This window comes from Sus scrofa, chromosome 7 (genome assembly GCF_054392235.1).
Source record: "Sus scrofa isolate SSC_HxYL_T2T_F1_AM1 chromosome 7, Sscrofa_HxYL_maternal_Yorkshire_Landrace_v2.0, whole genome shotgun sequence".
Lineage (NCBI taxonomy): Eukaryota > Metazoa > Chordata > Mammalia > Artiodactyla > Suidae > Sus > Sus scrofa.
In genome coordinates, this window is record NC_139389.1 from 84381314 (window position 1) to 84395030 (window position 13717).

At 45.4% G+C, this 13717-nt stretch overlaps 1 protein-coding gene across 4 annotated transcripts in view; it reads left to right on the top strand.

Moving 5' to 3' along the window:
• SLC7A8 (solute carrier family 7 member 8) overlaps positions 1-13717 on the top strand; it is a 67042-nt gene that overhangs the window by 1297 nt on the left and 52028 nt on the right. The gene's annotated exons all lie outside the window — the stretch shown is intronic.

The following is a 13717-nucleotide window of genomic DNA, read 5'->3' on the forward strand; positions in this document are numbered from 1 at the left end:
GAAACCTAGTTTTTTTTTTTTTTTTTTTTTTTTTTTTTTAGTATGAGTACTTTATTTTTTTATTAATTCATTTTTTGGCTGTGCCTGAGGCATTTGGAAGTTCCGGGGCCTGGGACCTGTGCCACAACACCAGGCCCTTAACCCCACCAGGCCGCCAGGGAACTCCAGGAACCTAGATTTTTAACAAGCTTTTAGGCAGCCATCTCCTCAGTAGGCTGTGGGCTAGATTTGAGACATTTAGTGGATATTTCACTGTTTTACGTTATATGAGACTGTGGGCTTAGGAGATGTGCAATAATAAAAATGGCTACAACAGCAGTAAGAATACCTTGCCTTTCTATAGCTTTTCCACCTTAGCACTTTCTCTTGATGAAGTAGATGTGACAGGGCTGTTATTCCCATTTCACAGATGAGGAAATAAATTGTGGAAGAAAAGATGAGACAGACTGGGTTTTTCTGTAAATGTGTAATTTGCGGTTTCTCTAGTTGCTCAGTGGAGGCCGCTTAACATTGACTCTTAACACCCATGGAAGGCTCTGTGAGGATCTCGAGAAATGGGAGTAACTAGAGTGTGGGTTGGGAGGCTTTGAAACTGGTGAGCATGGGTGTCCCCAAGAGTGCCAGTGCAGGCCATTCCAACCCCCTAGCTGCCCTCTAGCAGGCAGAGGGACCCAGATGGGGTTCCGCCTCTAGACGACACATTCTCTTTCCAGAGAGGCCCTAGAGATGGATGGGCAATGGCTCATTACTGTCCTCATTCCAGAGGGTGAGAGTTCCTTCTGCTGTCTTTACCTTCTTTCCAGAGAAAGGGGTACAGGATGGGCAGGCCAGATATGTTTCTGTGCAGACTTCCTTTTGAAGGCTTCTGGTGTCCTGATGCCCACAAGCCAGTTTCTCTGGGTAACCCAATGGTCCTCATGGTAGCACAGAGGCATTGGCACCTGAACAACAGCGACACTGGAAAACACCTTTGAAATAAAATAGAATCAGTACAGAATTGGAGTTTCCGTCGTGGCTCAGTGGAATCGAATCTGACTAGTATCCATGAGGATGAGAGTTCAATCCCTGGCCCCACTCAGTGGGTTAAGGATCTGGCACCATGAGCTGCAGTGTAGGTGGCAGACGTGGCTCGGATCTGGCATTGCTGTGGCTGGCAGCTATAGCTCCCAATTCAGCCCCTAATCTGGGAACTTCCATATGTGGGTGCAGCCCTAAAAAACCAGGAGAAAAAAAAATCACTACAGTATTCAGGCAATATTCTTTACTTCTACACTCATCCTTTCCTTCAGTGTTCTCTCCACCCTGCTTTCAAAGCGGAATCCCACCTTATCTAATTCTCTGACTCTGGGAGGTTTTCTAGGCATCTGCAGTTAGAAGAAAGGTAATGTTATTATTATTTTTTTAAATTATAGTCACGATTTGAATCTCTCATTACCTTTTCTCTGTCTCTCCCTTATTATAATTGCTCTAAAAAATGAGATCAGCAAAGTACTCAATATGTATAGCACATGCCAATTTAAGGTCTATAAATAGCACAGAGCTTGTTACCTCTTTCATTAGTTTGACTGAGAGGATTAAGTATTTTCCTCCCTTTGGGAAGGTTCTGATTCATGGACAGATGTGCACACCCACATGCCCCCAAGCACAATCGGACCTTTTTCCTGCCCCAGCCTTGCTCTCCCGCCCCTACCGATGTGCAGGGATTCAAGGGTAGAGGATATTTTCCTGTACACTGAGCTTGTTTTGTCACTTTAACATTTTTCTAGGGCTATGAGGAAATGGGAGTGTCCAGGTATAAGAAGTATAGTTTTAGTTGGGTCAGTGCTACTACTGATTTGTCTAGGACCTCATAGATAGTACCTCAGTGTTAGAAGAGTTCTCGTGCTGTACAGTAGAAGATTGACAGAACACTATCCAGCATTTATAATGGAAAAAAATAAAAATCATTAAAATAAAATAAAATGGATAAGCAATGAGGTCCTACTCTACAGCACAGGGAACTATATACAATCTCTTGGAATAGAACACGATGAAAGATAGTATGAGAAAAAGAAAAAAAAATATATGACTGGGTCACTATGCTGTTCAGCAGTGATACAACACTGTAAACCAACTCTAAAAAAAATAAATTTAAAAATATATATAACATAGAAGAAGAGTTCTAACACTCCCATTGGTATTATAGCAGCCAGAATAATAACTTTGGTGTTCCATGGTGAAAAGAGATCCCAAATAACGTGATTTCAGAGAAATCAGCATAGTTTTTCCAAAGTGCAAGAACCCTCACAGAGTTAATAGGCACTATTGTGTCTCCGTTTAAGCTGAGACACACATTTCCCCTTTGGGGTGGTGATGGGGGTGTGCAAAATCTTTTCTACTTCCCCTCCGGTTTGGCTGTTGAACTGCAAATGTGCTGAGTCGCTGCCCTGTCCTCTTCTAGAAGGGTTTCCAAGTAGATGACAGTGATTCAGGTTTTTTCCTAGACCGAATGCAAAGGCTTTCCCTTGTGGCACAGCGGGTTAAGGATCTGGCATTGTCACTGCCCTGGCTTCGGTTGCTACAGTGGCTCTGGTTTGATCCCTGGCTGGAAAATTTCTACATGCCCCAGGTGCGGCCAAAAAAAAAAAAAGACCAAATGCAAAAATAGAAAAAGAACGTCTTCCACACAGAATTCAGTGATCTGATGTTCAATGCTAACACCATGGGAGAAAGATAATTAGAAGGCAAAAAGATTCCTAAGTGAATCAGGTCATGAAACTGCCCCAAATCTATCTCATATCCACTTGACTTAGAGGGATAAATTAAACTGTTTCATAAAAGCTTATACATTTCACCCAAATCATCATTGATGATTTAAAATAGGAATAATAAAATGTCAGGTGTTACAGGAATATAAAATAAACTAATAGAAGACCCATGCCCTAGAGCTATTTATAATCTGACTGGAGAGATATGATTTATATGCATTAGTCAGAGAACATTGAAAATGTATGATAGGGTTGAGTTATGTAAGGAGGACAAAGCTAGGTGAATGATGAGAAACACAAAGAGAATTTCTTACTCAGAGCTAGATAAATAAGTGTCTTGAAGGACATGGAGAAAAATGTCATTAAGAAGATAATTTTGGGAGTTCCCATTGTGGCTCAGTGGTAACAAACCTGACTAGTAAACATGAGGATGCAGGTTCGATCCCCGGCCTCTGAACTCAGGGGGTTAAGGATCCGGTGATACCGTGAGTTGTGGTGTAGGTTGCAGGGCTTGGAGCCCCAGTTGCTGTGACGGTGGCGTAGGCCAGCAGCTGCAGCTCTGATTAGACCCCTGGCCTGGGAACCTCCATATGCTGTGGGTTCGGCCCTAAAAAAATAAATTAAAATAAATTAAAAAAAAATAACATTAAGATAATTCTGAGAGACTTTGTAGATAGAGGGACAACGACTAAACTGTTCTTTCCTTGAGAAAAAAAAATAGTCTACATCTCAGAATCTTTAGTGCCTAGCAGAATCCCTGACATGAAAAAGTTACTCAAATGATTGTTGAATTTAATTGACCCTTGGACAAAAATCTGAAGACAGTTGTAATAAAAAGTGTTTATCTGAAGGGCTGTTGTGAACCTGGCTTGAAAAAAATCTTTAAGCTAGAAATAATTTCTTCAACCTAGAAATGAGGTTGACCTGTTTTAATTTTTTTTTTTTTTTTGTCTCTTGTCTTTTGAGGCCTGCACCCACAGCATATGGAGGTTCCCAGGCTAGGGGTCTAATCAGAGCTGTAGCTGCCAGCCTATGCCAGAGCCACAGTAACGCCAGAGCCGAGCTGCATCTGGGACCTACACCACAGCTCAGGGCAACACCAGACCTTTAATCCACTGAGCGAGGCCAGGGATCTAACCCCCAACCTCATGGTTCCTAGTCGGATTTGTTTCCGCTACGCCACGATGGGAACTCCCTGTTTTAATTTTTTAACATCGCCTTGGCCCTAATCTAACGAGGCTGTTGCCCTCCATGTACTTGGCCAGGAAACCTGTTGGCAACAGATGAACTTAGACTTTCTCTGTGAATGTGGAGTCCCCCTAAAATTTAAAGAGAGGCGTTCCCTTATGGCTCAGTGGGTTAAGAATCCGATGTTGTCACTGCAATGGCTGTGGTTACTGCAGTGGCATGGATTCAGTCCCTGGCCTGGGAACTTCCACATGGTGAGAGTGTGACCAAATAAAGAAAAAAAATAAAGAGTGTGAAGGAACAACAAAACACATTTATGGAGTTCCCGTCGTGGCGCAGTGGTTAACGAATCCGACTAGGAACCACGGGGTTGCGGGTTCGATCCCTGCCCTTGCTCAGTGGGTTAACGATCTGGTGTTGCCATGAGCTGTGGTGTAGGTTGCAGACGCAACTCGGATCCCGCGTTGCTGTGGCTCTGGCATAGGTGGGCAGCTACAGGTCCGATTAGACCCCTAGCCTGGGAACCTCCATATGCTGCGAGAGCGGCCCAAGAAATGGCAAAAAGACCAAAAAAAAAAAAAAACCACCACACATTTATTAATGCTGTCAAAGCTACTGTTAATAGATGTTGTTATTATTACTACTACTATTATTTTGTCTTTTTAGGCTGCGCCTTTGTCATATGGAAGTTCCCAAGTTAGGGGTTCCAGTCAGAGCTGCAGCTGCCAGCCTACACCATAGCCACAGCAACGCCAGATCTGAGCCTCATCTGCGACCTACACCACAGCTCAAGGCAATGCCAGATCCTTTAACCCACTGTGCAAGGCCAGGGAACGAACCCACATCCTTGCAGACACTAGTTGGATTCTCAACCCACTGAGCCACAACGGGAATTCCAATAGCTGTCATTATTAAACACTTATATATGCCAGACACTCTTCCAGTTACCAAACATTATCTTACTTCTCCCTCCCAATAATGCCATGGGTAGGCACCTTTCAGCTCTTCCTCCAGATGAGGAAATAGAGGCTCAGAGGGATGAGCAACGTGTTGAAGGTCATACCGGGAAAGAGTATTGAAGATTCAAACCTAGAGCTTAACTGAATCCTGAATCCAGCTCTTTGGCATTATTCTCTACTCCATTCTATTTTCATGTTCTAAAAGGTGGGGAGTGTCCGTCGTGGCTCAGTGGTTAACGAATCCAACTAGGAACCATGAGGTTGTGGGTTCGATCCCTGGCCTTGCTCAGTGGGTTAAGGATCTGGTGTTGCCCTGAGCTGTGGTGTAGGTCACAGATGTGGTTTGGATCCCGAGTTGCTGTGGCTGTGGTGTAGGCTGGCGGCTACAGCTCTGATTAGACCCCTAGCCTGGGAACCTCCATATGCTGCAGGAGCGGCCCTAGAAAAGGCAAAAAGTCAAAAAATAAATAAATAAATAAATAAAAATAAAAGAGGTGTTTTCCTTTAGATCCTGGGCAGAGATCCTTATTTGTTTTTATAGAAGAAGCAGTTAGTGTTGTGTTCCTGGAGAGGAAGTGTCCCGGGGTGAAGGGGAGCTGAGCAATCAGCTGGGGGTGGAAGAAGGTATTGTTCCGGTCCAGCTGCAGGAAGACTTGGGGCAGAGCCTGAGGTGCATTGGCAGGATGCTACTGCAGGATGTGGTCAGCCCAGACCACACTCTCATTAACTCTTCCCCGTGCACACCTTTCCTTTGTGGATCTGCATTCTTTGCAGCCATGCTAGAGGCGCCCACAGAGTTCCTGGCTGTTTAGGTCACTTTATATCAGTTATGTGTTTAGGTATGTACCCAGAATCTAGGTCTGAAGGCACCAGGCAAGCTGCAGAGCCTACAGAAAAAGATAGCTGGTATGTCAGACCATTTTGGTGTTAGCACAATGTATGTTTATAGGGCACCTTTTCATGTTTGCTCTAGAGCAATACTAGATGCAGGTCTGCCTACCAGGCCACTCCCTTCCAACTAACCAGATGTTTATTTATTGAGCACTTACTAAATGCCAGTTCCAGTGCTATAAACTCTCTTCATGTATTTCCTTATTTAATCCCTGACCACAATCCTATGGAAATAGATACTGTAACTATCTCAGAGTTCCTGTTGTGCCTCAATGGTGACAAACCGGACTAGTATCCATAAGGATGCGGGTTCGATCCTGGCCCTGTTCAGTGAGTTAAGGATCCAGCATTGCTGTGAGCTGAGGTTTTTGTCACAGCTGCAGCTCAGATCTGGCATCGCTCTGGCTGTGGCATAGGCTGGCAGCTGCAGCTCCAGCATATGATATGGGAACATCATATGCCACGGGTGTGGTCCTTAAAAAAAAAGAAAAGATACTGTAGGGAAATTGAGTCACGGAGCTGGGGGGAATTTGCCCAGGGTCACACAACTGAATAATGAGATGGTCTGACTCCTCAGTCAAAGCTCTTTGTCATTCCCTGTGTCTAATTCGTAACCAAAAGAGGAAGGAGGGATGCTGGTGTGTATTGCCTGTTGAGGGAGTGGGCCATGCCAGGACCATAACCCTGACATTGGAATCTGGAAAGACTATGGATTAATTTTTATTTTATTTTTTGTTTTTTAGGGCCACACCCACGGCATATGGAGGTTCCCAGACTAGGGGTCAAATTGGAGGTATAGCCTCTGGCCTACTCCAGAGCCATAGCAACACCAGATCTGAGCCACGTCTGCGACCTACACCACAGCTCACGGCAACGCCGGATCCTTAATCCACTGAGCGAGGCCAGGGATCAAACCCGCAACCTCATGGTTCCTGGTCAGATTGATTTCCGCTCCGCCACGACGGGAACTCTGATTATGGATATTTTTGATGTCTGATACTGAAAAAGTTGTGCGAAACTTTTTTTAAAAGCTAGTTGTCAGCTAGCTTTTAAGTGTGGCAGCAGGTGTAACCATCCTGAAATGGGACCTGACTGGACTGATTTGGAAATAGTTCAGGTCCAAAAGATGTTCAGACCCATGTGTTTTTACACCACTTTAGAAGGTTTTACATTTTAGTCTCTAATTTGATGTGTTATCTTTCTAATCCCCCAAATATCTATTGGATGTTAAGCAGAGGGCTGGAGTGTGAAAACTACTTCTCGAGTTTGTACTTAAAAAAAAAATTTTTTTTTAACATGGAGGGATAAGGATTTGGTTCATTCAGGATGCGAACATGTTTAAAACTCCCATTGCTCTCAGAGAAAACTCTGAGACAGAAGCCAACTAGGACACTTGTCAAAACAAACACATCTTGGTGAACAGAGAAAAGCTCTACCCAGTGGTGTAATAATAATAATAAATAGCTACCATTTACTGAGCACTGACGTACACCCCGTTGGTAGTACCTGATCAGTGCTTAATGAATATTCTCATCTAATCCCATGAAATAAGTACTATTATAGAACAGGAAGATTTAGATGTGTAAATAACCAGACAGTGGCAGGGTAAGGATTCCCATCCAGGTCTCTGAACCCAGAAGCCACTTGGCTTAATCACAGTGCTTCGCAGCGTAGAGTTCAGGGTGGCTGGAACCAGGGATCCTGTTACTTCCTGTGTCCAGGACCAAGGAGTTCAAGGAGGAGTCGGGTGGAGACCTGTACTGGCAAGGTGACAGAATGTTCTCTCAAAGAACAGAGTGATGCAGGATGAGTGACTAGCAGGAGACGCTTGGGGCTGGCGAAAGAAAATAGAAACGCAGCGGGTAGAGAAGTGTGTCCGAGAAACAACCAAACAACCCGTTCTATTTAGAAAAGGAACAACGACAACAACAAAACACCCTGTACCCAGATCAGATGACCTTCTCAGAGAAGCTGGCACCATATATATCACTTTTCTCAATTAAATCAGCTTGTGGCATGGAGGTATGGGGTACTGGTTGAGGCTTTCAAGTTGCCCAGCTGCCACGGTTTTCTGCTTTCCTCTGAGGCTTAATCCAGCAGCACAGCTGCTTACAAAGAAATGCCTCTGGAATGTCTGTTGTTTCTCTTGTTTTGTTGTTATTGTTTGGGGGTGGTACAGGGGTGTCAAAAAAGCAGGGCAGAGTTCCCTTCCTGGCTCAGCCGTTAACAAACTGGACTAGGATCCATGAATCCTAGTTCAATCCCTGGCCTCACTCAGTGGGTTAAGGATCCAGCGTTGCCTTGAGCTATGGTGTAGGTCACAGAAGAGCCTCAGACCCACCATTGCTGTGGCTGTGGTGTAGACCAGCAGCTACAACTCCAATTCGACCCCTAGCCTGGGAACTTCCGTATGTCGAAGGTTCGGCCCTAAAAGGAAAAAAAAAAAGTGGGACATGAGCAGATAATCCCAAGAATATATTCCAAACTACCCAAAACAACAGAAAGTTAGGAATCTGTCCCTTCTAAATTTTTGTCCTTTTTTGGGGGGAGGGGTGCCGTACCCTCAGCAAACAAAAAATTCCCAGGCCAGGGATCAAACCTGGACCACTTGCAGTGACTTGAGACATAGCAGTGATAACTTTGCCACCAGGGAATTCCTCATCCCTTCTAAATTTTAACTTCCAGCTGAGCATACAGAGCAAGAAGGACCAGGCCTTGTTCCCCTCCCAGAACGTGTCTGCTGAGAGCGGTCCTCCCAGTCTTTCTCCCCAGAGGTCTAGAGATAGCAAAGTGCAGGCTAGCAAAGGGCTGGGGGCTGCTGGGCATAGGATTCAGGATAGGCCCATATTTTAACATTCAGCAAACACTCATTCAGCATTATATGCCAGACCCTGTGCACTGGCACTGGTGAATTTTATTTCTGAGAAGCCAAATTATTTCTCAAGTCTATTTTAAGCTGTTTTATTTATAGAATGAATGAAGTTTGAGCTGAAAAGCTTTATCGATCACGTCCCTCGTCATCACGGTCACAAGCCTTCCCATTGGTTTGCTCCCTGCTGGAAATATCTTCAGTGTTAGCAGTGACATCACTCCCGGGGAGAGGGTTTCACAATATGCCTTAAGATGTTCTGGGCAGCCTCACACCAGCATGTTGTGAAGGTCGATTTCCCGGGGAGCATACCGTTGCCCCACAATTAATAGTGTACTTTTCTCACTATATAGAGATTTTCAAGGTGCCTGTTTGTACATCTGTGAGATGCATAATGCTTTAGCTGCCTCCTTAGAGTACAGTTCTGCATAAGGTGTTTAGTAAGCAGCTGCTACAAGCAGGTCAGTTTGCCTCAGGGATAAGGAGGCATTTGTTAAGGGGGCCCTGATCCTGGAAGTAGAAAGCATATAATGAATTTTTCCATGATTCGTATCAGCATATTATGGAAAGGGAGGAGCCACTGATGATTTCACAGAAAAGGAAGGGCTTTAGAGATAGTCTTTTTTTTTTTTTTTTTTTTTTTTTTCCTTGCTTTTTTAGGGCTGCAACTGTGGCGTATGGAAGTTCCCAGGTCGGAGCTACAGTTGCTGGCCCATGCCACAGCCACAGCCGCCATAGCAGGATCCAAGCCACGTCTGTGACCTATATCACAGCTCACAGCAATGCCAGATCCCTGACCTGCTGAGTGAGGCCAGGGATTGAACCTGTGTCCTCACGGATACTAGTCGGATTCGTTTCCATGGAGCCACAATGGGAACTGCAGAGATAGTCCTGAGTTTGCAAACTGTGTCCCTGTTTCCAAGTTTGGTAACTTGGAACAATTTAATTATCAGTAAAATAGACACTTCCTGTGGAATATTAAAATAAGGCTTATATCCTATAGTATATGTTCAATAAATATATTTTTTTCTCTCCTTAAGCTCATCCTCTACCATCTTCACTCCCCCACCACACCCCCTAAACACACACACATTTACTCTCACTAATTGTGGTTCAGAAACTTAGATTGGACTGAATGGGTGAAGCGAAGAACTGATCAACTGAGCCCAGTCTGACCTGCTTATTGAGCAGCAAATGCTTTTTTTTTTTTGCTTTTTAGGGCCCCATTTGCAGCATATGGAGCTTCCCAGGCTAGGGGTCCAATCAGAGCTACAGCTGCCAGCCTACGCCATAGCAATGCTGGATCCGAGCTGTCTGTGACCTATACCACAGCTCAGGGCAACGCCAGATTCTTAACCCACTGAGTGGGGCCAGGGATCGAACCTGCAACCTCATGTTTCCTAGTCGGATTTGTTTCTGCTGCGCCATGATAGGAACTCCCAAGCACTCAGTGCTTTTCCTTTTCTCTCTGTTGACTTGAGTCCACTTATTCATCAGCTTCTTGTGCTTCCCCACTTTCAGGAAGCTTTTTGCAAATGGTCCTTACCAGTGACCTTTTCCATCCCTAATATCTTGTTATGTGTTGCAATTGCGCTCATGCAATGTCCATTCTCCCTGATGTTGTCAGTTCTGTGTCCACATGCATCATGGCTTTACTTCTCTGCACAGTTCCCTGAGGGCAGGGACTGAGTCTCACTTGCTTGCACATCCCCACGTATTCAGCCTGGCACAGGGCTTAGAAAGTATTTGTCGAATAATAGCAGGCAGTTTAAACTGAATCATCTGATGGAGATGTGTCTCCCGACAATGTGAATATGCTTAACAATACTGAACCGTATATTTACAAGTGGTTAAGATGGTAAATTTATTGTTATGTATTAAAATAATTTTTAGGAGTTTCTGTTGTGGCTCACAGGGTTAGGGACCTGACATAGTATATCTGAGGATGTGGGTTCAATCTCTGGCCTTGCTCAGCGGGTTAAGGGTCCAGCGTTGCCACAAGCTGCAGGGTAGGTTGATGATGGGGCTTGGATCCTGTGTTGCCATGGCTATGTTGTAGACCACAGCTGCAGCTCCTATTCCACTCCAGCTCGGGAATGTCCATGTGCTGCAGGTGTGGCTTTAATAAAAATGGGGAAAAAAATTTAGCTTAAAAATAAGTTATTCCCATAAACACTAAATTTGTGTGCTTAGCAAAAAAAAAAAAAAAGAAAAGGAAGTTCCCATTGTGGTATAGCAGAAACATTCCAACTAGTATCCATGAGGATGCAGGTTTGATCCCTGGCCTCTGTGTTGTACGCTGCAGATGAAGCTCGGATCTGGAGTTCCTGTGGCTGTGGCCAGCAGCCGTAGCTCTGATTTGACCCTTAGCCTGAGAACTTCCATGTGCCTTGGGTTTGGCCCTAAAGAGAAAAAAAAAAAAAAAGGACAAAACACCAAGCACCCAAATATCATGAGTTCAAAATTTTTTTTTTTTTTTTTTTTTGTCTTTTTGTTGTTGTTGTTGTTGCTATTTCTTGGGCCGCTCCCGCGGCATATGGAGGTTCCCAGGCTAGGGGTTGAATCGGAGCTGTAGCCACCGGCCTACACCAGAGCCACCGCAATGCGGGATCCGAGCTGTGTCTGCAACCTACACCACAGCTCACGGCAACGCCGGATCGTTAACCCACTGAGCAAGGGCAGGGACCGAACCTGCAACCTCATGGTTCCTAGTCGGATTCGTTAACCACTGCGCCACGACGGGAACTCCATGAGTTCAAATTTGAAAAGGACTTTGGGTATTAACTAAATGATGACATTGAGGCTTACCTCAACTTTGGCACTATCACCTAGTGGGCCAGAGACTTCATTGAGGGGTGGGGGCTATCCTCCGCAGCATCCCTGGGCTCTACCCACAAGATGCCAGTAGCACCCCCTCCCCAGTTGTGACAACCAAAAATGTCTCCAGACATTTTGCCAGTTGTTCCCTGAGGGTGGGGAGATGTTGCTAAATTGCCCCTGGATGAGAACCACTGGTAGACCAAACCTCTCCCTGCTGGTGTCTGGCTTCCCTTGGAGATGTTGGAAGCCCAGTGTGACGCCTTAATGGGCATTTTTGAGTGCTAATCACTCTTATCCCCTCAGGCCAGGATCCTGTCTTTCAATGGCTGGTGGGTGGTAGTTGGCTCCATCTATTTTGTTAAAAGTCCCTGCGTTAACAAGTGCTTCCCCAATTACCTTTTAAAGCAAGCACACACAGGGTGGGCGCTCAGCAAATACTTTTTGAGATGCAATTACCTGTTGGCTGCCCACCTGCGGCATCTAAAAATCATAGCTAGACAAGCAAACAGTTGTTCAGAGAACGCTTCATGGCCCTGGCTCTGCGGTGGTATTTCAGAGCCAGACTTCTAAAACAAGACCATTGGTGTCTTCTAGAGATGGTCTCTAGCCCTACTGCTATAAATCCTAGCGACTCCTTATATTTGCTGGCATTAAACAGATTATAAAGTACTTCCACACATGTGTGATCACCTTTGATCCCACAACAATCCTGTAAAGTAGGCAAGGTGGGAGCGAGTATTCCCATCCAGCAGACAGGAAGCTCAGAAAAATTCAGGTCACACGGCTTGTGAGGGACAAAGCAAGGACTCGGTGGCTCCTCTGACTCTAAGTCTTGCACCCTTTTCACTCTTCAGCAAGGAATCCAAATCAGCAGAGTCCTACAGGGCCTTCCACATTTCTGTTCTGCAGGAGGAGATGGCAGTCCTGTAGGGTGTTTGATGGAGTCCTGACCTACTGTCACACTGAGGTAGCTGTTTGTACAGGCCTTGATGGAAAAGCGAACACAGGGTAGAGTCCTTTGGTGGGCTAATGGTTAACATCTGGCATTGCCACTGCCTTGGCTTGGCAAGAGTCCTCTGTGGCGTGGGCTCGATCCCTGGCCTGGGAACATGTACATACTGTGGACGGGGCCAGAAAAAAGTAGACACAGCGTGAGAGGCGTGGTGAAGTTCTAGGCCCTGCCAAGAGGATCAAGACCTGGCCTCAGTGTGCTGACCCTCCTTCCATACTGTCCACATAGTCCTGAAAAATCCTGAAATCCTCCCAGCCACTTGTGGGAGAAACACAAAGAAGGTTCACCTCCGCTTTCTCCAGACATCGAAGAAAGGAGGAGCTCTGGCTAGATTTCAAGTCTGGTATGAGTCAGTAGGGAAGGCCAAAGCCTTTTAGACTTGAGGGTCTGTTGTGCATTAGAAGTCTAATTCTGTGCCCTAGGAGATGTCTTGATGGCTACAGCATTCTAGTGTGGACAGGCCTGGAGGTGACGAAGGCCTTAATAGGAAGTACGTAAGTATTGGCACGCAGGTTGGGAAGTCAGTGGTTACACATGTCAAATGTGATTTTCTCCATTCCAGCGGTTTCTCTAGTGATGACTTGTCCACCGATACAACTTGGCCCCTTTTGTATGGAGCAGTTCACTTGGCTTGGCTTTGGCAGAACAAGCCAAGCTGGACTTCATTGTCCAGGCATCCTAGACTCCATTTTTCACTAAAGAAGATCTATGTGATAAGATGGTTATTTTACTGATTGGGATGGGTGAAAGAGGATGGAGTCTGACTTCCAGCACCTTGGCTTTACCAGATGGGTGGGCAGCTCATTCCTGAATGGCTTGTAAGACGATGTCTAAGAGTAAAACCGTGGCCGTGGAGGAGGGAGTTCCCGTAGTGGCGCAGTGGTAGTGAACCCAACTAGTAACCATGAGGATGAGGGTTTGATCCCTGGCTTTGCTCAGTGGTGGGTTAAGGATCCTGCCTTGCCATGAGCTGTGGTGTAGGTCATAGATGAGGCTTGGATCTGGCATTGCTGTGGCTGTGGTGTAGGTCTGCAGCTACAGCTTCGATTCGACTCCTAGCGTGGGAACTTCCTTATGCCGTGGGTTCGGTCTGAAAGGAGGAAAAAAATCTCTACCTTCATCAACTTGCTTCCAAGCTCTTATCATGGAAGTTTCCTAGACAAGGTAGAAAAGCCCTTTCCCCATTCTCCTTTTTCAAAGCCACTTCATTAAACCCTCCTTTAGACAGTGT